General features: G+C 48.0%; 1 protein-coding gene across 1 annotated transcript in view; it reads left to right on the forward strand.

The window, feature by feature from the left end:
- Positions 1-5386: 5386 nt before the first annotated feature.
- Positions 5387-25402, forward strand: part of dnajc14 (DnaJ (Hsp40) homolog, subfamily C, member 14) — a 38853-nt gene continuing 18837 nt past the window's right edge. The window contains exon 1 of the mRNA XM_063037768.1: positions 5387-5537. The gene's annotated coding sequence lies outside the window, so the exon portion shown is untranslated. The remainder of the gene's footprint in view (positions 5538-25402) is intronic.

Consider the following 25402-nt stretch of genomic DNA (forward strand, 5'->3'; position numbering starts at 1 on the left):
GACGTATCAGTATTACAGTGGAGCAAAGGGAATAACAGGCATGAGAAGGAGCTGGCCAAAGTTGATTGGAAGGGGACACTAGCAGGGATGACGGCAGAACAGCAATAGCTGGAGTTTCTGGGAGAAACTCAGAAGGTTCAGGATAGATACATCCCAAAGAAGTAGTCGTATTCTAAAGACAGGATTTCACAACTGTGAGTAACAGGGGAAGTCAAAGCCAACATAAAGCAAGAGAGATGGCATATAATAGATCAAACATTAGTGGGGAGTTAGATGATCAGGAAGCTTTTAAAAACCAACAGAAGACAACTAAAAAAGCCATAAGGAGCAAAAAGATGTAATATAAAGGAAAGCTAGCTGGTAGTATCAAAGAGGATACTAAAAGATTTTTCAGATATATAAAGAGTAAAAGAGGTGAGAGTAGATATCAGACTGCTGGAAAATGATGCTGGGGAGATAGTAACAGGGGACGAGGAAATGGCAGATGAACTGAGGGTAAGTATTTTGCATCAATCTTCAGTGTGGAAGACATTAGCAGTATACTGGAAATTTGAGAGTGTTGGGGGCAGAAGTGAGTGCAGTTGCCATTACTAGGGAGAAAGCGCTTGGGTGGCTAAAAGGTCTGAAGGTAGTTAAGTCAACTGGACCAGATGGACTACACCCCAGGGCTCTAGAAGAGGTAGCTGAAGAGATTGTGGAGGCATTAGGAATGATCTTTCAAAAATCAATAGATTCTGGCATTGTTCTGGAGGACTGGAAAATTGCAAATGTCACACCACTCTTCAAGAAGGGAGAGAGGCAGAAGAAAGGAAATTATAGGCCCGTTAGTCTGACCTCAGTGGTTGAGAAGATGTTGGAGTTGATTGATAAAGATGAGGTTTTGGAGTACTTGGAGGCACATGATAAAAGAGGCTGAAGTCAGCATGGTATCCTCATGGGAAAATCTTGCCTGACAAAATCTGTTGGAATTCTTTGAGGAAATAACAAGCAGAAGAATCAGTGGATGTTGTGTACTTGGATTTTCAGAAGGCCCTTGACAAGGTGCTGCACATGAGGCTGCTTAACAGGATATGAGCCCAGGGTATTACAAGAAAGGTACCAGTATGGATAGAGCAGTGGCCGATTGGCAGGAAGCAGAGCATGGGAATAAAGGGAACCTTTTCTGATTGGTTGCTGGTGACTAGTGGTTTTCCACAGGGGTCGGTGTTGGGACTGAATCTTTTTATATTGGATAACAAAATTGATGGCTTTATGGTCAAGTTTGCAGATGATACGAAGATAGGTAGAGGTGCAGGTACTGTTTGAGGAATCATGGAGGCTGCAGAAGGACGTAGATTAGGAGAGTGAGTAAAGAAGTGTCAGGTGGAATAAAGTGTCGGGAAGTGTATGGTCGTGCACTTTGGTTGAAGGAATAAAAGAGTACACTATTTTCTAAATGGAGAGAAAATTAAAGATTCTGAGGTGCAAAGGGACTTGGGAGTCCTCGTGCAGGATTGCCTAAAGATTAATTTGCAGGTTGAGTCGGTGGTGAGGAAGACAAATGCAATGTTAGCATTAATTTTGAGATCTCGAATATAAAACCAAGGATGTAATGCTGAAGCTTTATGAGGCACTGGTGAAGCCTCACTTGGAGTATTGAGAGCAGTCTTGGGCCCCTTATGCTATATGCTTTGTGACCAAAAGGCAGTTTGGGAGATGGTTTTAAAAAACTGGAACTCTGCACTATGACATATAATTCCAGAGGGTTACATGTTATAGGCCTTGCATTGCAAGGCACAGTAGCATAGGGTTAGCATAATGCCTTACACCACCAGCTGCTGTCTGTAAGTAGTTAGTACGTTCTCCCCATAATAACGCAAACAAGAGGAATTCTGCAGATGCTGGAAATTCAAGCAACACACAACAAAGTTGCTGGTGAACGCAGCAGGCCAGGCAGCATCTCTAGGAAGAGGTACAGTTGACGTTTCAGGCTGAGACCCTTCGTCAGGACTAACTGAAGGAAGAGTTAGAGATTTGAAAGTGGGAGGGAGAGGGGGAGATCCAAAATGATAGGAGAAGACAGGAGGGGGAGGGAGGGAGCCAAGAGCTGGACAGGTGATTGGCAAAAGGGATATGAGAGGATCATGGGACAGGAGGCCCAGGGAGAAGGAAAAGGGGGGGAAATCCAGAGGACGGGCAGAGGGAGAAAAAGGAGAGTGAGAGAAAGAATGTGTGTATAGGGTACCAGGGGGAGGTGGGGCATTAGCGGAAGTTAGAGAAGTCAATGTTCGTGCCATCAGGTTGGAGGCTACCCAGACGGAATATAAGGTGTTATTCCTCCAACCTGAGTGTGGTTTCATCTTTACAGTAGAGGAGGCCGTGGATAGACATATCAGAATGGGAATGGGATGTGGAATTAAAATGTGTGGCCACTGGGAGATCCTTCTTTCTCTGGCAGACAGAGCGTAGGTGTTCAGCAAAATGGTCTCCCAGTCTGCGTCGGGTCTCGCCAATATATAGAAGGCCGCATCGGGAGCACCGGACGCAGTATATCACCCCAGCCAACTCACAGGTGAAGTGTCACCTCACCTGGAAGGACTGTCTGGGGCCCTGAATGGTGGTAAGGGAGGAAGTGTAAGGGCATGTGTAGCACTTGTTCTGCTTACAAGGATAAGTGCCAGGAGGGAGATCAGTGGGGAGGGATGGGGGGGGGGGGACGAATGGACAAGGGAGTCGTGTAGGGAGCGATCCCTGTGGAAAGCAGAGAGAGGGGGGGGAGGGAAAGATGTGCTTAGTGGTGGGATCCCATTGGAGGTGGCAGGGATCGCTCTCCATAGTTAGTACCATCCTGAATCATCCAACTCCACTTTGAGCCGTCGGGAAGCAATGGTTCCAAGAAATCTTAAGATATTTAGTTTCAAGGAGCCTTGAGCCTAGTCTTTTTCTCTGTCCTCCCAATCGAACTTTGAATGGAATGTCTTCTTCAGGAAGCTGGAGTTATATATGGAAGTAATGTAGCCTGCTCTTTGTAGTTGACTGAATGTAACTAGGGGAGATTGGCTGGGGGAAGGACACTGCTGTTTTGCTTATTCTACAAAACCTAATGCAGATCATAAATATAAGAAAATCTGCAGGTACTGGAAGTCTAAAGTAATACACCCAAAATGCTGGAGGAACTCAGCAGGTCAGGCAGCATCTATGGAAATGAATAAACAGTTGATGTTTCAGGCTGAGACCCTTCTTCAGGACTGGAAAAGAAGGAGGAAATGCCAGAATAAAAATGTGGGGGAGGGTAAGGAGGAGAGCTATAAAGAGATGGGTAAAGCCAGGTGGATAGGGAAGAGTGGACCATAGAGGAAAGGAAAGAAAGGGTACTAGGGGGAGATACTAGGCAGGTGAGAAGAGTTAAAAGATCAGAGTGAGGAATAAAAGATGATGGATTTTTTTTATATTGGAGGAGAAATTGATGTTGATATCATCAGGTTGGAGGCTATCTAGACGGAATATGAGGAATATGCTCCTCCACCCTGAGAGTGACCTCATCGTGGCAGGAGGTCCTCAACCAACATGTCAGAATGGGAATTAAAATGGTTAGCCAGCAGGAAATTATGCTTTTGGTGGCTGGAGTGGAGGTGCTCGACAAAGCAGTCTCCCAATTTACGATGGGTCTTATCAGTGTAGAGGAGGCCACATCAGGAGCACTGGATACAATAGATGACTCCAAACAGATTTGCGACTTAAGGGTTGCAGACATCCCACCTCTCCTGGAAGTTCCGGGAGTCTCCCACATACTAATAGCGGCCCCCTGACGCCCGCAAATTATATACAATATCCCGGAAATCGATTTTTTTTGAGGGAGAGGGAGAGGTCTGTCTGTGCTAAGTAGACCTATCAGTCTTCTCTGTGGGCAGGCTTTACAGTCGACCTCTCTCTCTTTCATTGTCCATCAGTTCAGTTTAGTGTCTTGCAGCGCCATGGCAGAGTGTTCCAAAAAGAGAAAATATAAAATGTATTTCACCCCAGACTACACCAAAGTGTACCCCTGCCTAATAGGGGTCAAAAATAATGACAGTGTTGCTTGCTGCACTGTTTGCAACAGTGACTTTTCTATTGCCCATGGTGGGTTAAATGACTGTAAAAGACATGTTGAGGTGAGTTTAACAGGTGTCATTTGTTCATTAGCATAGCTAACGTTATTTAACCTAGCTGGCTAGCTGCTAAGGAACTACTGTATTGATGTCCTACGTGATGAGGCCAAACTCCCTGTTGCTTAAAGTTGTAATAGAATAAAAAGGAGACTCCATGATTATATAAGTACATATTTTAATGTCACATTTTCTGCATAAGACAATATAATAAGGATACAGCTTATACTTTTATTTATTTTAGGGACCACAACATTTTAGGGAGGCTAAGCACAGGGAAGGCTGCTCAAGTATTTCACAGTTCTTTTCAGCAAAAAACCAAAGTCTGACAGAGAAGGTCACTAGAGCTGAGGTGTACTTTACATCTTTTATCATTGAGCATAACCTGCCATTCCAGGTGTGTAAGCACACAGGCAAGCTATTCAGGAAAAAAATATATTTATAATGTGTGTGTAAATAGTTTCAATATGTGATCAAATAAATTGTGTTCTTTCATAATCAAATGGCCTGTATACACACACCCTTGGAGGTCGACCGGAGGTGGTGGGGGGGGGGGGCGGGTGTGATGCTACCTCCCTGAAATGAGTTTTTGCGGGGTGGGATGTCTGGTGTTGCCTCACCTGGAAGGACTGTCTGATGCAGATACTATTTATGGTATAGTTGCAGAATTGGCCAGCAATTTATTAGTCATCCCTAGTTGCTCTCTGAAGGGAGCAATGATGGCCCTTTGGAATGAATGATCTGTATGGGTGGCATGCAAAATCTTGGTACATGTGACAATAAACCAATCTACAATTTTGACTTGCTCCAAGACTGCTCAAAAGTGATATAAATTTAAACTTCCAGGATATTGGAAGCAAAAAGCGAGAAAGGTATAGTTTGGACTTTGGAGAACTGACAGACTGCGGTGCCAGGCACCTACAGTTGTGACTGTAGGAAAACCTTGGGTGAGTGAGCATTATGTTTCGTAAATAGTATGCACCTGAACCAATATGCACTAGTACTGCGTATTTAAACTTGATGGCAGCAAATGCAATTGAAATAAAATGGATTACTTGGAAACTTATATGAAAGGCGTTTTCTAATAATCAGCAATGAATGGCTTGCTAAACTTCAAATGACGAATTCCTTCAAGACCTCACTGAGCGCCACGGCTAACGCCATCCAGCAACCTCCTGTAGGACTGCAGTTCGGGTGACACCAGCGCGTGCAAGGCTTTGTTCTCCTGGATGACGTCGTTCCGGTTCACACCGGAAATGAAACTGGCACCCGCCCCAACGCTCTGAGAAAGTGGTTCAACGGTGTTTTGCTTGAAACAAACGGTGAAAATCTCATTTGAGTCGAGGTGGTGGCCGCCTGGCGGCCAATGCCTTTACTAGAGTTGTGTGAGAAGAGTGGTGCCCGGAAGTCGAGGTGAGTTCCTTGCTGTTTCATTATAAGATTCAAACCTAGTAACTGAGTCCAAATAGAAAGGGGGAGGGGCGGGTTGTGCTCGTCAATCTTTGCTGTTGGAAGCGGTTATTGATATCAGCACTAACCAATGACTAAAGGCGATTCTCCTCCGAGCAAAAGCTGGAACCAATGAACGCACAGAGGAGGCGGGCGCGTGAAGGGGCGGTTTCGTTTCCTCACCATTAGATTGTAAATAGCCCAATTACCAAAGGACCAGAATTTGTTTTCAACGGTTCCGAATTTTTGAAAGCTATAGCAGTAAACATCTTGGGATTAGAAATACTGTTTTTCTCTGGCATTAGTGTAAGACCTAAATAGAAATTCCAAGCAGATGTGGTTTCATATTGCTTAAAGATGAAATAAAAACTGCTGGAATTTTATAACTTGCTGATCAATTTATTTGAAGTTGATTATGTTGATCTCTACCCTCTCCAATAGGGCTAGGTTTTAATATAAAAAGTTGTCAGATTTTGAAGTCTAACGTAATCTATGAGAAATGAAATTTATGATGTAAGGTAACTTGATTATGTCGTGAACTAGAGACATAATAAGCCATTAATGACACCACCGCTGTTAAGCTGTTGTAAATGTAACAATGGTAGATATGTTATATCCCACTTCAGCTTGGTGTGCAGTGATGTTAAATATGCTAGGTTAGTGTGAGGTTGTTCTATGAGTAAATTAGATTTTAAACTGATAGTGTGCGTCACATAATGCTGGACAAGAGTCACTTATTTCTACTCCATGTTCATCAACTCATATTCATGTTTGGTTCCTGTGGTTTTTAACTGCATCAGGCTGTTGGCATCTGAGCGTGTGGGGATGGAGCAAAATGAAGGTAACTTTTGTATGTTTGGTATAGTAATTTATCTATTCACTTGATTATAAATTAAAAGGAAACTAGCCAATTGACAGTAATGGTCCATACTTTGAATGTTTTCACCATAACATTTTGTCTTTTCAAACATTTTCTTGGCTGAAATGGTTAATGTTATGTTATTAGCTCTCCTATTGTACATGGCAGGGTAGAGATATGTCTCTACCAAAGGAGGTGTAAGGCGCTCTTCCCTCCGATAGCCTGCAGGTCACCCTTGGGTGAGTTGTAGCACCTGCTTAGCCCTCTGATCAGAGTCACATGAAGCCATGGGAGCAGGTGGTGGATGGTTGTATGAGCAGCCAGTGCAGATCGCAAGTTCTGGTTATGCGACCACTGAAGCCAGGCAGACAATCTCTGAAGAGTATTGATAATGGCTGGGGTCACCCATTTTGTAGTGACACTACCCAGAAGAAGGTAATGGCAAACTACTTCTGTAGGAAAATTTGCATAGAATAATCATCATGGATAAGATCATGATCGGCCATGTCATGCGAATGTTTACTCATCATACGATCATACATGTTTACTCTTAATTGTTATTTAAATACTGTATGAACAAGCTTGTAGATACTTATGCACAAGCTACATTTTTTGAATGTGTTTCATTAGTTTTGGAGAAGAAAAAGTAGAAGTGCCTTAGAAGGCCATAAATCTAATTGTGAAGATACTTTTAGATTTAAATAGTGTGACAGCCTTATCCCTTTACACTTTGGTTAAAAAAATCAAGCCATAATAGATTTTGTGTAGAGGTGCTTTCATTGTGACTTGCTGGGCACATGGCACATGGAATATTTAACCATTTTCCTATTTAGCCTTCAAAAACATCTGATGCTGAATGTGTAAAATTTTCAATATGTAAATACCTGATTTGCAGAAAGTGTTAATAATTCTCAGTTCTGTTTGAACTTATGTGTCTGCAGAGGTTATAGAATAAATAGGGTGGCATGGTAGCATAGTGGTTACCACATTTTACAGAATCAGCAACCTGGGTTCAATTCCCGCCTCTGTGAGGAGTCTTTACGTTCTCCCCAAGACCACATGGGTTTCCTCTGGGTCCTCCAGTTTCCTCTCAGTCCAAAGACATACTGGTTGGTAGGTTAATTGGTCATTGTGAATTGTCCTGTGGTTAGGCTCGGGTTAAATTGGGGTTTGCTGTGTGGCCAGAAGGGCCTATTCCATGTTGTATATCTATCAATCAATCAATAAATAAAAGTATGGGCACTGGTGATAACAGTTCTAAGTGATAATAGTTGTTTGGCACAGTGGAGTAACCAAAGTGAATGTTACCCCTCTTGTTCCGCTCTAACCACCTTTAAATTAATTCTTAAAGCATGGGCATTCTTGACCACCTGCATGGGTCATTTGAATGGACTGTTACTTGAATGTCAAACTGATCCAAAATAAACTTTTATAAACTCCTTAATGTGTATGTAATAGAAATAGATATGGTGTGAAGGCTGTTGTTTATTAGTCTAAGAACTGCTGTATTAGATTGTAGTGTCCTTTCCAGCAATGGGCCTTGGATGTCATAATCAAGGGCTATCCAAGAGCTATTTCCATACCCAAGCATGTTTTCAACTGTCAGACATGCATTAATTAGCTTTTTGAATGTAAAACATCTCATGGGTTTCATGGTAATGTTATCAAACAAAATGTGATGGCAAGTCTCAAAGTACTATTAGTTAAGATGCTCAGAAGTTGGGTAACTTACATTTTAAAGGGCATCATAAAGGAGGGAAACCTAGGCATATAAAAACAATTTATATTGTGGTTTTCAAGACTCTTTAAGGATATTTAGAAGTTATTTACTGCTAATAAAATCCCTTTTGAAATTAAGTGTTGTAATCTAGAAAAGAACCAGAATTAAAATTTTGAAAGTTTGGCCAGATTAGGTAACAGACTTAGTTGAGTCAGTGGTTGTGTAACTCAAATATACTTTTAATGATAAGATGTGAATGGTGATTGTTTAAGTTTTTTTTGGCTTTTTGGGAAAAATTAATTGAGAAAAACTATTATTTTTATTTTTGTAACCACCTCCAAAGAGCATGTGAGACTGGAGTATCTGCATTCAAAAAAAAGTTTTATTGTCATTCTTGAGTTGTATTGAAATCTTTTAAATGTTCAGGTTGAAAGTAAAATTCAAATTGTATGGATGGTTATTTTCTATTTTTTAACCTCCAAATTTCCAGCAATTGAAGACAATATGCTATTTGACCACCTTAATTACTTGTTTCACCTCCATGTTAACTTGTGTTTCATGCACAGAAACACATAGACGGTGCTGTGCTACACTCATTTGCAGTCTCCCCATGAGATAATCTGCTCTTTGTTTGCTCTTCCCAGAGTAGATGACCTCTCATTTTCCTACATGAAACTTTATTTGCCAAGTTTTCATTCACTCAGCTTGAATCAAATTTATTATCATTGATTTGCATGATAAGAATTTTTTTGTTTTGCAGCAGCAGTACAGTGCAAAGACCTAAAATACTTATAAATTACAAAAATAAATAATGTCAAAAAAGGAATAACAAGGTAGTGTTCATGGACTGTTCAGAAATCTGATGGTGGAGGGTGAAGAAACTGTTCCTGATGAGTATGGGTCTTCGGGCTCCTGCACCTTTTCTCCAATGGCAGTAATGAGAAAAGGGCAGGTCCATGATGGTGAGAGTCCTTCATGATGGATGCCGCTCTTGAAGACATCCTCAGTGGTGTGGAGGGTTGTGCCCGTGATGGGGCTGGCTGAGCCTACGACCCTCTGCAGCCTGTTCAGCAGTCACTCTATTTGTATCCTGTTGCAGATTCCAATTATCCTCATCAAAGCATTGTCCTCTCACCTGTTTCCATGCCTCGCTTATTCCCAGGCTTAAGAACTGTGATGGAATTGCACTAGAGCAATCCCTGTTGAATTTGTTGTCATGGAGAAATATCTGGGATTGGGAGAGCTGTGTAGCTAACCAAAGGCATGGGGAGACAGCAACACTGTATCTAATGTGAGGTGGCATTCCCGTGCCTGCTATCACAGCCCTAATCAAACACCAGTTTTCACAGAGAATGGGGCAGTTGGTATACAGGAAGATGCAGCATGTAGAGACTGTGAGGAAGGTTCATAGGGCAAATTTTCAGTCAGTGAGATGGGTTGAGGTATGTTTATTTTAATACAAGAAGTATCAGGAACAAGGATGATATACTTAGAACATGTTACTATGACAGGGCCATTGACTGTCACAAGGGTAGGAATAGCTGCTGTTTGGTCTGGGTTTTAGATGTCTCAAAACAGACAGGAAGTGGAGTCAAAGAGGTGGGGGTGTGGCATTGTTCATCAAGGATAGTATCACAACTGTAGAAAGGAAGGATGTCGTGGAGGGATTATTTACTGAGTTTCTACCATTTGGGTGGAAATCAGAAACAGGAAGGGAGAAGTTATTGTATTAGGAATATTTGATAAAACTTCCTAATAGCAACAGAGACACTGAGGGATGGATTGAGATACAGATTTTGGAATGGTGCAAAAATTGTTGTCATGGAGGACTTCAACTTCCCCAATATTGATTAGCACCTCCTTTGTGCAAAAGGTTTGGATGGGGCAGAATTTGTTATGTGTTTTTGGGAAGGATTCCTGACACAACACATTGACTAGAGGAGAGGTCATACTGGATCTGATGCTAGACATTGAACCAGATCAGCTATCAGATCTCTCAGTGGGTGACCACAGTTCCTTCTCTATAAAACCATTGTTAGAGCAATTCTAACTGTTCAATTTTGGTCACCTCATTATAGGAAGGATGAGGAATCTTTAGAGAGGGTGCAGAGGAGATTTAACAGGATGCTGTCTGGATTAGAATGTGTCTTAAGAGGATAGATTGAGCTAGGACTGATTAAGGTGTACAAGATGATAAGAGCCATAGATCAAGTGAACAGCCAGAATCTTTTTCCTGTGGTGGAAATGGCTAGTATGTAGGAGCATACAGTCATTTTAAGGTGATTGGAGGAAAGTGTAGGAGACGTCAAAGGTAGATTTTTTTTATTTTACAGAGAGTTGTGGGTGCATGGGATATGCTACCAGGGGTGGTGGTAGACACAGATACATAAAGGACGTTTAAGAAACTCTTAGATAGGCACATGAATGTTAGAAGATGGAGGGCTCTTTTGGAGGGAAGGGTTAAATTGAACTTGGATTAGGTTAAGAGGTTGGCACAACATCGTGGGCTGAGTGGCCTGTACTGTGCTGTGATGTGCTATGTTCTGAGCCATGGAGCAATTTATTACTGCAGAAGAGCCAGTAGAGGGCAGGGATTTGCACCCATCCCCCAGCACAACAGGACAAGCAGGGTTCCAGAGCAAAGTGCATTCTGAGTAGGGTGTCTTTTTTTTAAACTGCAGGGTGGGGAGAGGGTGGCCAAGAATGTAATAATAAATCTGTTCTTTGTGGGAAGGGTTATAAATGGGGTACCAGCAGGCTTTCGAAATGCTGCTGCTGGGATACAGGAGTCATAGCAGTCAAGTAGTACACAGAAAGATCCACAGATGATGAAATGATTTTGGTGATCTTGTTTAAATGGTAAATATTGGTCAGGATCCTGGAAGAACTCCCTCGCTCTTTAACCAATGGATCTGGGGTTCTTTGTACCTCCACTTTGGTTTAATATCTCACCTGAATGTTGCCATTCTGCCACACAGTACTGAAGTGTCAGTCTATATTGTGGGGTGAAGACTGAGATGGAACACAAATTGATTAGTTGAAATTGGCGCCAGTACCAATTGCAGCTGAAGAAGTTTACACCGTACCTAGACCCTTAAAATCAATTCAAATTCAGCAAAGTATTGAAGCTTTTGCATGTTTGTGCTAGTCATATCAGGGCAATTTGGATTGGATGCCAGAATCTTCAGATGATTATAGTAGCGAAGGAGGCCATTTGGCCATCAATTCCTTGCTAACTGTATATAAGAGGAATACAACTGATTCTATTTCCCTGCTGTTTGCCACTTTTTTTTTAAGATTATGAGGACACTTAGTCCTCGTTTATTGTCATTTAGAAATGCATACATTAAAAAATGATACAACATTCCTCCAGAATGATATCAGAAGAAAACATAGGACAAACCAAGACTAAAACTGACAAAACTACATAATTATAGCACATAGTTACAACAGTGCAAAGCAATACCATAATTTGATAAAGAGCAGACCATGGGCACGGTAAAAAAAAGTCTCAAAGTCCCGATAGCCTCAACATCTCACGCAGCCGGCAGAAGGGAGAAATTCTCTCTGCCATGAACCTCCAAGCGCCGCCAACTTGCAGATGCAGCACCATTGGAAGCACCCGACTGCAGCGGACTCTGAGTCCGTCCGAAAACTTCGAGCCTCCGACCAGCCCCTCCGACACAGCCTGTCCGAGCACCATCCTCTGCTGAGCGCTTTGACCCCGCCCCGGCCGCCGAGCAACAAGCAAAGCCGAGGACTTGGGACCTTTCCCTCCGGAGGTTCTGGACCACACAGTAGCAGCAGCAGCGAAGCAGGCATTTCAGAAGTTTCACCAGATGTTCCTCCGTGCTCTCACGTCCGTCTCCATCAAATCAGGATTGTGCATGGCACCCTACTTGACAAATAACAGACATCACCACCGGAGTGGCCGCTGAGAGCTATGCTGCGTCGCGCCGCCATCTTCTCCTCGCCGACATCCACATATAAATTCTTTCCTGTCAGGTGCTTGTCCAGTTCCCCTCTGAATGCTGCAGTTGCATCTGCACTACTACTGCTCCTGCCAGTACACTTGTTGTGTGGAAGTGTTTTTCTGTGTGCTACTTTTGATTTATTTGTGCCAATTAACTTCACCCTTTAACCTATGATGGTTGACCAATTGGAAGAATTTCTCTCTATCTACTCTTGTCTTCACCCTTCATGATTTTAAATACAACTATCAGTTCCCTTCCCAATTTCTGTTCCGAAGAGGTCCAACCCAGAGGTCCATTTACATGACTCAGGTCTTTCTGGGATAATTTTGATAACTCTTTCGTACAGCTTTAAGGCCTTTAGCTCAAATTTGGCACCCAGAACTTGACTTGATATTTGATTTAAAGCTGAACCAATATTTTAAAAAGGTTCATATGACTTCCTTCCTCTAGTAATCAACCTCTATTTATGGAACTCACGATCTAACCAGCTTTTCAAATTGTCCTATTCCTTTCAAAACTCTGTGCGTGCGCGCGCATACGCGCGCGCGCGCACACACACACACACACACACACACACACACACACACACACACACACACACACACACACGGATCTCTTGTTTCTTGTACTGCTTTTAGAATTGTGCCTTGTTGTTTGTCTCTTCTCACTCTTCAAAATGCATTACTTGGAACTCTTTAGCTTGGCATAATCTGCCACCAATCCTCTCAGCCCACCAGCTGGTCTATATCTCCTTGAAGTTTATACTACCATCCGGATGGTTCACCGTGCCTCCTAATTACATATCATCTGCAAATTTGGAAATGTGCACTCTGCCCAAAGTCACATTAACGTGTATTAAGAAAAGCAGCCATTCTAGTTCCATCCCCAGGGGAACTTCACTGTACACTTCCCCTTAAGTCAGTGCAAAAGCTGGGGAAATTTTCGACCAAGTGAGTTAAGTTTAAAACCAAATTTCCACAAACTTTTATGCTGAATCAGACCCTGCTGCCTAATTACCCAAATTCTCAGGTTGAAATTGAGAGACTGCCGATTTGAAATGGTTTGAGAAGACTACAAGAGGTAATTTTCTAGAGCATGCAGACTCAGTGAAACTGCTCTGTATCAAAAACAAGAGAGTTAGTTATAAAACTGACTAGTGTTCACAACTGAAACTGTTAAGTAGTTTATTCAGTATGGGTTTTATTATGTAATTTTAAGTGCTTATGGTGTCAAATTACTGAGGTTCAAAGACTGGCCATCTGTATTCAAACTGGTTGATTCTGATGAACATATTTTCAGCTGTATTGAAACTACATGAGCTGAATAGTTGTGGTTTAATATTTCAAGGAAATAATGAGAATGTTTCCATCTGTTACATATTCCTGTATCCACATCTATAATACAAGTCATGTGGCCTAGTAATTTTATGCCCTCATCAGTGGCAGTACTGCTGTGCTCCAATGGGTTGGGTTAGAATGTAATGCTCAAATTTACGCCACGATGCCCACTGTAAATGGGGAAAATTGGAACTCAGAATGGAAAATACAAATAGCGTTGCTCCAGAAATAATCTGAAATTTGCTTGAACTACCACTGTCAGCTTATTACCAGGTTAACAATTCTAAATCTAATGTAATATAACAAATTCTACTCTGCACGTGACCACAAGAATGCAGAGAATGGAGGCAGCTTAGCACATCAGTAAAACTAGGCTCCCCTCTATGGAATCTGTCTACACTTCCCATTGCCTTGGTAAAGCAGCCAACATAATCAAAGACCCCATCCACACTGGATGTTCTTTCTTCCCCCCTCTCCCATCAGGCAGAAGATATAAAAGTCTGAAAGCACATTCCACCAGGCTCAAGGACAGCATCTACCCCGCTGTTATACGACTATTGAATGGTTTCCCAGTACAATAAGATGGATTCTTGACCTCACAATCTACCTCATTACCATTGTGCATCTTACTGTCCCTCTGCATTGCACTTTATGCTGCGTTGTTATTGTTTTACCTCGTACTATCTCATTGCACTGTAATGATCTGATCTGTATGAACAGTATGCAAGATAATTGATTGCAGTACTATAAAACATTTTGTTCTGAAGTAGCAGCCAGTGATTGGTACTCTGCTTTTTTTTTAGATCAAGTGAATGTAAAACAGTAAAATGAGTGATGAATTGTGGTATGTATTTCCTTAGCTGTTTGTGGTCAGAAAATTGTCTTTAATACTAACGAGCAATTACATTAAGTATGGTGTGACCACACTTGCAAAATCTTTTTTTTGGGTCAATGAGAGGTTACACCCTTTTCCCATTTTTCCCTCTACGTTGTATGTGGTGCATACCTTTTAGAGAGGCAGTGGAGGAAAGCAACTACAATAATGGAACTAGCTTAGATAGACATCTTGGTTGACATGAATGAGTTGGGCTGAAGGGCCAGTCACTTTATGTAATCCAGCTGGGAGTATTTGGAGCCTTGATGATACTTGGCTTGTGCTGCCCTGCAGAGTGTAGATACATTACAGCGCTCTTGTCCTCTAAGAGGGACATACCCACCTAGATTTTCAAAACAGCCAATATCCTGTGATGAATATGTTACCATAGTTACTCTGGACTGTGCAGCCAAACATAAAAACATGAAATTGGAGCAGGGGCAGGCTTTCAGATTTGTTGAGCACTGGGATCTCTTCTAGGGAAGATATGACATGTAGAAAAGTGACAGGTTACCCCTGAATTTGAGGGGAACCAATATCCCTGTGGGCAGATTTGTAAGAGCTGTTGGTAGGGGGATGGGAACCAGAGTGATAGGTCAGAGGATGGAGCTGTTGGTGTACAGGTAGATGCAGCATGTAGAGAGACTGTGAGGAAGGATAGAAAGTTGGTAGTCCAAAACTTCAGTCAGTGGGGATCAGTTGAAGTGTGTCTATTTTAATAGAAGTAGTATCAGGACCAAGGATGATGAACTTAGTACATGGAACTATGATGCTGTGGCCAGTGTGGAGACTTGGCTGTCACAGGGCAGGAATGGCTGCTGGATGCTCCGGGGATTAAAGGGATTGAGAGGGAGATAAGAGGTGGGGGGAGTGGAATTGCTAATCAGGGATAGTATCACAGCTGCAAAAAGGGAGGATGTTGTAGAGGGATCATCTAATGAGTCAGTGTAGGTGCAAGTCAGAAATGGGAAGGGAGCAATCACTCTATTGGGAGTATTCTATAAACCCACCCTCCTGCCCCAATAGTAACAAGAGACGCTGAGGAATAGATCGGGCGGCAGATTTTGGAAAGGTGCAAAGCAAAAAAAAACAGGATTGTTGTCAAGGGTGACTTCAACTTCCCTAATATTTATCGACAACTCCTTATTGCCAAAGGTTTAGACGAGGTGGAATTTGTTAGCTATATCCAGAAAGGATTCCTGACACAATACACAGACAGGCCACCTAGAGGAGGGGCCATATTGGACCTGGTGTTAGGCAGTGAAGCAGGTCAGGTATCAGATCTCTCAGTGGATGAGCTTTTCAGAGACAGTTCCATGACCTTTTACCATAACCTTGGAGAGAGATAGGAGCAGACAGTGGGAATTATGATGCTATTAGGCAGGAACTGAGAAGCATAAATTGGGAATGGGTGTACTCAGGGAAATACACAACGGAAATGTGGAGGTTGTTTAGGGGGCACTTGCTGGAGGTTCTGGGTGGGTTTGTCCCATTGAGGCAGGGAAAGAATGGTAGGGCGAGGGAACCATGGTTGACAAGAAATGTGGAACATCTGGTCAAGAGGAAGAAAGAAGTTTACTTAAGGTTTAGGAACCCAAGGTCATGCAGTCCTCTAGAGAGTTTCAAAGTATCCAGGAAGGAGCTGGACTTGGGAGAGCTAGAAGGGGACATGAGAAGGCCTTGGTGAATAGGATGAAGGAAAACCCCAAAGTGTTCTACACGTATGTGAAGAACAGGAGGATGGCCAGAGTGAGGGTAGGACTGATCTGGGATAGCAGAGGAAACATGTGCCTGGAGTCGGAGGAGACGGGAAACCCCTAATGAATACGTTGCTTCAGTATTCACCAGTAACAGGGACCTTGACGTTTGTGAAGACAACATAAAGCAGGCTGTTATATTGGAACATGTCAACATTAAGAAAGAGAATGTGCTTTTGAAAAACGTTATGATAGTTAAGTTCCCAGGGCCAGATGGGATATACCCCAGGTTACTATAAGAAGTGAGGGAAGAGATTGCTGTGTCTTTGGTGATGATCTTTACATCCTCTCTAGCCATAGAATTTGAAATGTTATTCCTTTGTTCAAGAGAAGGGGTAACCCTGGGAATGATAGACCAGTGAATCTTGAAGAATTATAGACCACCACATTCTGCCAGGGGTGGTGGTGGAAGCAGATATATCAAGGGCATTTTAAAAACTCACTGATAGGCACATAGACAAAAGAAAAATGGAGACCTATGTAGGAGGGAAGGGTTAAATTGATCTTAGAGTAGATTAAAATGTTGGCACAACATTTCTGGCCGAAGGTTTTGTACTGTGCTGTTATGTTCTGAGTCTGCTCCGCCATTCAACAAGATCATAGTTGCTCAAAGCTTAGGTGTGCATTTGTGCACTGTGTTTATAACGAGTGAACATAGCCTCAAGATGCAGGTGAATAGATTTAGGATGGAAATGAGAAGAAATTGCTTTTCCCAGAGAGTTGAGGATTTGTGGAATTCTCAGCCCAGGGAAACAGTAGAGATGGCTTCATTATATCTATTTAAGACACAGTTACATAGATTTTTGCATATACAGTGTATAGATATCAACATGTGGGGCAGTGGTGCCAGTCAACGGCAGTGGCCCCACTCTCACTGTCTCTCCCATGGTACAGCGTGATTATATCTCAGCATTGGATATCTATATCGCTAATCTGACTCGCCAAATGCCAGCCCTCAGAGCAGCCTGTCCTCTGAGTTGTGGGGTGTGAGGTTCCTGCTGCAGTAGCTAGATGGGCAAAGCTTTGTGCCATGTTCCAGGCATAGGAACACCATCGGTTACACACCTCTCCATATAATATTGCTGATTCCTGGGAATCCATCCTGTGCAATGAGTTACAAATGCAAGAATACAAACCTTTAATACAAATCTACTCTTTGGCGGTCAGTAGTTAAATACAATATGGCACACAAATAATATAAGAAACTGAAGCTAATGTAAGCTTTATGGGCCCTTGAACCTGTTCAATCTTTTAATATCACTCTATACTTTAACTTTCTTTCCCAATGCGTGATTTCCTTTGTGCCCGAATCAACCTTGGGGTTAAACATAGCTAACTGCCAGACACTCACAGCTAGCTAAGGTGGAAAATTCCAATGAGTCACAACCCTTTGTGTGAAGAAATTAGAGTTGTGGCCTATTGGGAGCTCTGAATCAACCTCTATGCTTCATTAGCTCGGTTCACCTGGTGTTGCAGGGAGTTGTAGATACATCACGGAAACAGGTCCCTTGGCCCGATGGATCCAGGCAACCATCATTTATACTAACCTTGTATTCCATTTTTTATTTTTTCCACTTTTCCATAAACTCCAGATTCTACCCCTCACACACACTTTGACAATGAACCTACCATCTGCACATCTTTGGGATATGAGAGGAAATTGGAGCTTCCAAGGGAAACCCTTTGAGGTTACAAGGGGAATGTACAAAATTCACTTAGACAGGACCCACTGCTAGGATTGAACTTGGGTCTCTGGCACTGAGGCAGCAGCTCTACCAACTGGGCCGCTGTGCTGTCCTAATTGTCCACTTTGCAGCCAGATATTGTAACGGTGAAGTATTCATGTGTTCTACACCAGAGAGAGATGGAATGCTATCTCCCAGCATTTCCTAGCAGCCTCCTAACAGGAAAAGCACTGAGTCTTACACCAGCCCCACCAAGTGCCAACTACAGACGTAACAGCTTGTGTATAATTGACCTGCTTAAAAGCAATCTGCATATGAGAAAAGTACATTGCTAAGAAAATGCATTTTTAGAATCTTAATGTACATCAAATTTGAATATCCATGCAAAAATGAATGCTCTAATTTTGATGCTTGTGGCTGAAAAGATTCTGTAATCCCTGGTAAATTCTGTCACTTGAATTATGGCTACCTTGACTCTTTACAAGAGCAAAGTGGTACTTGACTACTGCTTCTATAATTTCTGAACAGGAGTAGGCCATTTGGGCCCTTCACCCTTCTCCAACATTCATCAAGTTTCTGGCTAATTTTCAATGCTATTTGTCTGCACTGTCCTTGTACCTCATTGATTCCCTTAACATCTAGAAACCTTTCACCCACTGTTTTGAATGAAGGCATAGTCCCACAGGGTGGAGAACTCCTGGTTCTAGAATCCCGAGCCATCTACCACCCATCCAGCCCATTGAAACTTTTTAAAAATAAATTGTAGATTTCCGTAAGCTCTTTTCAATGACAGCATCTACCCCACTGTTATAAGACTAGTGAATAGTTTCCTAGTACAATAAAATGGACTCAACCTCACTATTTTGTTGTGATCTTGTGACTTACTGTCTTACCTGTACTGCATTTTCTCTGTAGTTCTTGCAGTTTATTCTGCATTCTGTTGTTGATTTAATTTGTTCTATCTCAATGCGCTTCAGCTGGCCACTGGTGTATTGGCATCTGCACTGGAATTCGAATTCTGTTGGCTCCTTGCATGTTTTCCATCTGTACTGGGTTGAGCATCAAGCTAGCAACTCAGCCACATAGAGCAGACAAAAACATGCTAAAGAAACAGTAAGGTTGCTGCCTGATGCGCCACAAGGCACAGAAAGGAACAACACATCTCAATGTGCCGTGGTATGATCTGATCTTTATCAACAGTATGCAAGACAAGCTTTTCCACTGTATCTCACTACATGTGACAATAATAAACCAATTCCAGTTCTCATTCTTCCAGACTCTAGAGAATGCACACCCAGTTTACTTGATCTCTCCTCATTTAGCAAACTTGCCATCCCTGAAACTATTCTAGTGATTTTTCACTGTACTCATTCAATGGTAAATACATTTTTTGGGGTGGGGAGCCCAAATGTATGTGGTACTCCAGATACAGAGTTACCAAGACTAGAAAGTTTATGAACCCTTTAGGATTTTCTCTATTTCTGCATAAATATGACCTAAAATGTGATCAGATCTTCATGCAAGTCTTAAAAACTAGATAGAGAACCCAATTAAACAAGTAACACAAAAACATTATACTTCTTGATTTATTTATTGAGAAAAATGATCCAATATTACATGTATTTTTTGGAAAAAGTATGAACTTTTGCTTTCAGTAACTGGTGTGATCTCCTTGTACAGCAATAACTTCAACCAAATGTTTTCAGTAACTGTTGATCAGTCCTGCACATTGGCTTGAAGGAATTTTAGGCTGTTCCTCCTTACAAAACTGCTTCGACTCTGGGATGTTGATGGGCTTTCTTGCATGAACTGCTTGGTTCAAGTCCTTCCACAACATTTCTCTAGGATTAAGGTCAGGACTTTGACTCGGCCAATCCAAAACATGAAATTTCTTTTGCTTTAACCATTCTTTGATAGATTGACTTCTATGTTTAGGGTCGTTGTCTTGCTGCATGACCCACTTTCTCTTGAGCTTCAGTTCATAGATGGATACCATGACACTTTCCTGTAGAATTTGCTGATACAATTCAGAATTCATAGTTCCGTCAATGATGGCAAGCTGTCCTGGTCCTGAGGCAGCGAAGCAGACCTAAACCCATGACACCACCATGTTTCACAGATGGGATGAGGTTCTTATGCTGGAATGCAGTGTTTGCTTTTCGCCAAACATAACGCTTCTCATTTAAGCCAAAAGGTTCTATTTTAGATTCATCTGTCCACAGAACATTCTTCCAATAGCCTTCTGGCTTATTCACGTGGTCTTTAGCAAACTTTAGACAGGCAGTAATGTTCTTCTTGAAGAGCAGTAGCTCTCTCCTTGCAATCCTGCTATGTACACCATTGTTGTTCAGTGTTTGCCTGATGGTAGACTCATGCACACTGACATTAGCCAATACAAAAGAGGCCTGTAGTTCCTTAGATGTTAACCTGGGTGTTGTAGCGTGGATGAAATCACCGGAAAGACAGAGTCACAGGTAGATACAAAGCAGCTTCTTTATTCGACACAACATGGTACAGCAGGCATCTTACGGACGGAGACGCTTTCTGCAGAAAGGTCTGCTAGCTCAATGTGGGCTTGATATTTATATGCTAAACACAAAGGCAATCGCTACTTAAAAAGTTATAGACAATGCATAGACAATACTTCCTATTGAAGCTACATACAAAATATCACACCATCCTTTTCTTGCGACGCCAACATGTCTGGGTTGGTATCCACAGCCTTTAGGAATGTAACTTAAGTCGACGATACATTTATTTAGCATTTCCCGTGCTAACATAGAAGACAATTAATATTTATAATGTATAGATAATACTGTCTTGGAAACTACAGCATCAGGTCAAACTACGGCACCAGAAGCATCTGGTATTCACACCCTTTTAGGAAGTGCATTGTCAAACAGTTAAAATAGAAGTCTGGTGGCGTCTTTCTCCCCCCCGCCTTTCTCCCCCCCGCCTTTCTCCCCCCCGCCTTTCTCCCCCCCGCCTTTCTCCCCCCCGCCTTTCTCCCCCCCGCCTTTCTCCCCCCCGCCTTTCTCCCCCCCGCCTTTCTCCCCCCCGCCTTTCTCCCCCCCGCCTTTCTCCCCCCCGCCTTTCTCCCCCCCGCCTTTCTCCCCCCCGCCTTTCTCCCCCCCGCCTTTCTCCCCCCCGCCTTTCTCCCCCCCGCCTTTCTCCCCCCCGCCTTTCTCCCCCCCGCCTTTCTCCCCCCCGCCTTTCTCCCCCCCGCCTTTCTCCCCCCGCCTTTCTCCCCCCCGCCTTTCTCCCCCCCGCCTTTCTCCCCCCCGCCTTTCTCCCCCCCGCCTTTCTCCCCCCCGCCTTTCTCCCCCCGCCTTTCTCCCCCCCGCCTTTCTCCCCCCCGCCTTTCTCCCCCCCGCCTTTCTCCCCCCCGCCTTTCTCCCCCCCGCTTTCTCCCCCCCGCCTTTCTCCCCCCCGCCTTTCTCCCCCCCGCCTTTCTCCCCCCCGCCTTTCTCCCCCCCGCCTTTCTCCCCCCCGCCTTTCTCCCCCGCCTTTCTCCCCCCCTTTCTCCCCCCCGCCTTTCTCCCCCCTCGCCTTTCTCCCCCCGCCTTTCTCCCCCCCGCCTTTCTCCCCCCCGCCTTTCTCCCCCCCGCCTTTCTCCCCCCCGCCTTTCTCCCCCCCTTTCTCCCCCCCGCCTTTCTCCCCCCGCCTTTCTCCCCCCCGCCTTTCTCCCCCCGCCTTTCTCCCCCCCCCTTTCTCCCCCCCGCCTTTCTCCCCCCCTTTCTCCCCCCCGCCTTTCTCCCCCCCTTTCTCCCCCCCGCCTTTCTCCCCCCCGCCTTCTCCCCCCGCCTTTCTCCCCCCCGCCTTTCTCCCCCCTTTCTCCCCCCCGCCTTTCTCCCCCCCGCCTTTCTCCCCCCCGCCTTTCTCCCGCCTTCCCCCCCCGCCTTTCTCCCCCCCGCCTTTCTCCCCCCCGCCTTTCTCCCCCCCGCCTTTCTCCCCCCCGCCTTTCTCCCCCCGCCTCTCCCCCGCCTTTCTCCCCCCCGCCTTTCTCCCCCCCGCCTTTCTCCCCCCCGCCTTTCTCCCCCCCGCCTTTCTCCCCCCCGCCTTTCTCCCCCCCGCCTTTCTCCCCCCCGCCTTTCTCCCCCCCGCCTTTCTCCCCCCCGCCTTTCTCCCCCCCGCCTTTCTCCCCCCCGCCTTTCTCCCCCGCCTTTCCCCCCCCGCCTTTCTCCCCCCCGCCTTTCTCCCCCCGCCTTTCTCCCCCCGCCTTTCTCCCCCCCGCCTTTCTCCCTTTCTCCCCCGCCTTTCTCCCCCCGCCTTTCTCCCCCCGCCTTTCTCCCCCCCGCCTTTCTCCCCCCCGCCTTTCTCCCCCCCGCCTTTCTCCCCCCGCCTTTCTCCCCCCCGCCTTTCTCCCCCCCGCCTTTCTCCCCCCCGCCTTTCTCCCCCCCGCCTTTCTCCCCCCCGCCTTTCTCCCCCCGCCTTTCTCCCCCCGCCTTTCTCCCCGCCTTTCTCCCCCCCGCCTTTCTCCCCCCCGCCTTTCTCCCCCCCGCCTTTCTCCCCCCCGCCTTTCTCCCCCCCGCCTTTCTCCCCCCCCTTCTCCCCCCGCCTTTCTCCCCCCCGCCTTTCTCCCCCCCGCCTTTCTCCCCCCCGCCTTTCTCCCCCCCGCCTTTCTCCCCCCCGCCTTTCTCCCCCCCGCCTTTCTCCCCCCCGCCTTTCTCCCCCCCGCCTTTCTCCCCCCCGCCTTTCTCCCCCCCGCCTTTCTCCCCCCCGCCTTTCTCCCCCCCGCCTTTCTCCCCCCCGCCTTTCTCCCCCCCGCCTTTCTCCCCCCCGCCTTTCTCCCCCCCGCCTTTCTCCCCCCCGCCTTTCTCCCCCCCGCCTTTCTCCCCCGCCTTTCTCCCCCCCGCCTTTCTCCCCCCCGCCTTTCTCCCCCCCGCCTTTCTCCCCCCCGCCTTTCTCCCCCCCGCCTTTCTCCCCCCCGCCTTTCTCCCCCCCGCCTTTCTCCCCCCCGCCTTTCTCCCCCCCGCCTTTCTCCCCCCCGCCTTTCTCCCCCCCGCCTTTCTCCCCCCCGCCTTTCTCCCCCCCGCCTTTCTCCCCCCCGCCTTTCTCCCCCCCGCCTTTCTCCCCCCCGCCTTTCTCCCCCCGCCTTTCTCCCCCCCGCCTTTCTCCCCCCCGCCTTTCTCCCCCCCGCCTTTCTCCCCCCCGCCTTTCTCCCCCCCGCCTTTCTCCCCCCCGCCTTTCTCCCCCCCGCCTTTCTCCCCCCCGCCTTTCTCCCCCCCGCCTTTCTCCCCCCCGCCTTTCTCCCCCCCGCCTTTCTCCCCCCCGCCTTTCTCCCCCCCGCCTTTCTCCCCCCCGCCTTTCTCCCCCCGCCTTTCTCCCCCCCGCCTTTCTCCCCCCCGCCTTCTCCCCCCCGCCTTTCTCCCCCCCGCCTTTCTCCCCCCCGCCTTTCCCCCCCCGCCTTTCCCCCCCCGCCTTTCCCCCCCCGCCTTTCCCCCCCCGCCTTTCCCCCCCCCGCCTTTCCCCCCCCCCGCCTTTCCCCCCCCCGCCTTTCCCCCCCCGCCTTTCCCCCCCCCGCCTTTCCCCCCCCCGCCTTTCCCCCCCCCGCCTTTCCCCCCCCGCCTTTCCCCCCCCCCCTTTCCCCCCCCGCCTTTCCCCCCCCCGCCTTTCCCCCCCCCGCCTTTCCCCCCCCCGCCTTTCCCCCCCCCGCCTTTCCCCCCCCCCCCCGCCTTCCCCCCCCCGCCTTTCTCCCCCCCGCCTTTCCCCCCCCGCCTTTCTCCCCCCCGCCTTTCTCCCCCCCGCCTTTCTCCCCCCGCCTTTCTCCCCCCCGCCTTTCTCCCCCCCGCCTTTCTCCCCCCCGCCTTTCTCCCCCCCGCCTTTCTCCCCCCCCGCCTTTCTCCCCCCCGCCTTTCTCCCCCCCGCCTTTCTCCCCCCCGCCTTTCTCCCCCCCGCCTTTCTCCCCCCCGCCTTTCTCCCCCCCGCCTTTCTCCCCCCCGCCTTTCTCCCCCCCGCCTTTCTCCCCCCCGCCTTTCTCCCCCCCGCCTTTCTCCCCCCCGCCTTTCTCCCCCCCGCCTTTCTCCCCCCCGCCTTTCTCCCCCCCGCCTTTCTCCCCCCCGCCTTTCTCCCCCCCGCCTTTCTCCCCCCCCGCCTTTCTCCCCCCCCGCCTTTCTCCCCCCCGCCTTTCTCCCCCCCGCCTTTCTCCCCCCCGCCTTTCTCCCCCCCGCCTTTCTCCCCCCCGCCTTTCTCCCCCCCGCCTTTCTCCCCCCCGCCTTTCTCCCCCCCGCCTTTCTCCCCCCCGCCTTTCTCCCCCCCGCCTTTCTCCCCCCCGCCTTTCTCCCCCCCGCCTTTCTCCCCCCCCGCCTTTCTCCCCCCCGCCTTTCTCCCCCCCCGCCTTTCTCCCCCCCCGCCTTTCTCCCCCCCGCCTTTCTCCCCCCCCGCCTTTCTCCCCCCCGCCTTTCCTCCCCCCCTCCCCCGCCTTTCTCCCCCCCGCCTTTCTCCCCCCCGCCTTTCTCCCCCCCGCCTTTCTCCCCCCCTTTCTCCCCCCGCCTTTCTCCCCCCCGCCTTTCTCCCCCCCGCCTTTCTCCCCCCCGCCTTTCTCCCCCCCCGCCTTTCTCCCCCCCGCCTTTCTCCCCCCCGCCTTTCTCCCCCCCGCCTTTCTTCCCCCCCGCCTTTCTCCCCCCCGCCTTTCTCCCCCCCGCCTTTCTCCCCCCCGCCTTTCTCCCCCCCGCCTTTCTCCCCCCCGCCTTTCTCCCCCCCCGCCTTTCTCCCCCCCCGCCTTTCTCCCCCCCGCCTTTCTCCCCCCCGCCTTTCTCCCCCCCGCCTTTCTCCCCCCCGCCTTTCTCCCCCCCGCCTTTCTCCCCCCCGCCTTTCTCCCCCCCCGCCTTTCTCCCCCCCCCCCTTTCTCCCCCCCCGCCTTTCTCCCCCCCTCCCTTTCTCCCCCCCGCCTTTCTCCCCCCCGCCTTTCTCCCCCCCGCCTTTCTCCCCCCCGCCTTTCTCCCCCCCCGCCTTTCTCCCCCCCGCCTTTCTCCCCCCCCGCCTTTCTCCCCCCCGCCTTTCTCCCCCCCGCCTTTCTCCCCCCCGCCTTTCTCCCCCCCCCCGCCTTTCTCCCCCCCGCCTTTCTCCCCCCCCCCGCCTTTCTCCCCCCACGCCTTTCTCCCCCCACGCCTTTCTCCCCCACGCCTTTCTCCCCCCACGCCTTTCTCCCCCCACGCCTTTCTCCCCACCGCCTTTCTCCCCACCGCCTTTCCCCCCACCGCCTTTCCCCCCACCGCCTTTCCCCCCACCGCCTTTCCCCCCACCGCCTTTCCCCCCCACCGCCTTTCCCCCCCACCGCCTTCCCCCCCCCACCGCCTTTCCCCCCCCCACCGCCTTTCCCCCCCCCACCGCCTTTCCCCCCCCACCGCCTTTCCCCCCCCACCGCCTTTCCCCCCCCACCGCCTTTCCCCCCCCACCGCCTTCCCCCCCCACCGCCTCCCCCCCCCCGCCTCCCCCCCCCCGCCTCCCCCCCCCCCCCTCCCCCCCCCCGCCTCTCCCCCCCCCCGCCTTTCTCCCCCCCCCCGCCTTTCCCCCCCCCCCCTTTCCCCCCCCCCCCCTTTCTCCCCCCCGCCTTTCTCCCCCCCGCCTTTCTCCCCCCCGCCTTTCTCCCCCCCCCTTTCTCCCCCCCGCCTTTCTCCCCCC

This window comes from Mobula hypostoma, chromosome X1 (assembly GCF_963921235.1).
Source record: "Mobula hypostoma chromosome X1, sMobHyp1.1, whole genome shotgun sequence".
Taxonomy (NCBI): domain Eukaryota; kingdom Metazoa; phylum Chordata; class Chondrichthyes; order Myliobatiformes; family Myliobatidae; genus Mobula; species Mobula hypostoma.